The sequence below is a fragment of the Tenrec ecaudatus genome, chromosome 4 (assembly GCF_050624435.1).
Source record: "Tenrec ecaudatus isolate mTenEca1 chromosome 4, mTenEca1.hap1, whole genome shotgun sequence".
Taxonomy (NCBI): Eukaryota; Metazoa; Chordata; class Mammalia; order Afrosoricida; family Tenrecidae; genus Tenrec; species Tenrec ecaudatus.
This window is the reverse complement of record NC_134533.1, coordinates 13844525-13845493: the sequence shown is the minus strand read 5'-3', so window position 1 is coordinate 13845493 and position 969 is coordinate 13844525.

Sequence of the window (969 nt, the reverse complement as noted above, 5' to 3'; positions counted from 1 at the left end):
CTGTATAGATTACAGTCAAGAGGTCCCCTGAGGACTTCTTCACACGGGGGTGACTATAGGTCAGAATTACCGTAGCTGGACTGGAATGGGGTAGAGGTTCTCACTTATTTGTCAGAGTTACATAAAAACGACCAGTGGCTCATTGAGGATTTTCTTCAGTTTTTGAGGTTCAGGTCATCCTACCCCACAGATACTCTTAAAGGGAGTTCCTTGTTTTCTACTGAACTCTCTAGCACACCCTTTTCCTCCTCTAGGCTTGTCCTTACGGTAACGTGTTTCAGCCCTTCCAGTTCTGTCAACTTCTTGAATGTCCTTTCTTCTTTTCTTTCCACATTTAAATTTCTCTGCTTCAAGGGAGTTTATTTATTAAACTTTCTCCATCTCAGTCACAGAAATTTTTCATTATCATTAATCTGGAATACTTTCGTCTCAAGATTATTACCATTTAAAAAATTGATTTTGCAGGTACTTCTAAGGACTATCATGACTACCTGACCAACCTGATTTGTAGTAAAAATATTCTCAGCATAACATGATATCACTGGCACTTAATCTTTGAGTCCGTTGGGGTTTCCCTATGAAAGATAAGAATTCATAACCTTTTCAAAAATGTTTCATTAAAATGTTATCTTTGGTATAAACTCCAGATCTAATTTCCTCTTAAAATTCCTCAGAATGATCATCCTTGACTTATTTCCTTTCAAGGGCTCTCTTGCTGACCGATACCATTGCCCTCAGACCTTATCAGCTTACTGCATGCTGGACCGACACGCAACTGTCCTGAACATTTCCTCTATCAACCAGAATCCATTTTGCTCACACACAAGGCAGGAAGGCATGACAGAGTTAGAGCAGGGGTAGATAAAGGCAGTGTCCCTTGGGTAGGTGTGTTAGGCTAGGTTATTTAGGAACAAGTCTGTGGCACTCATATATGTATGTGTATAAAGGAAGAGCTTTATATCAAGAAGT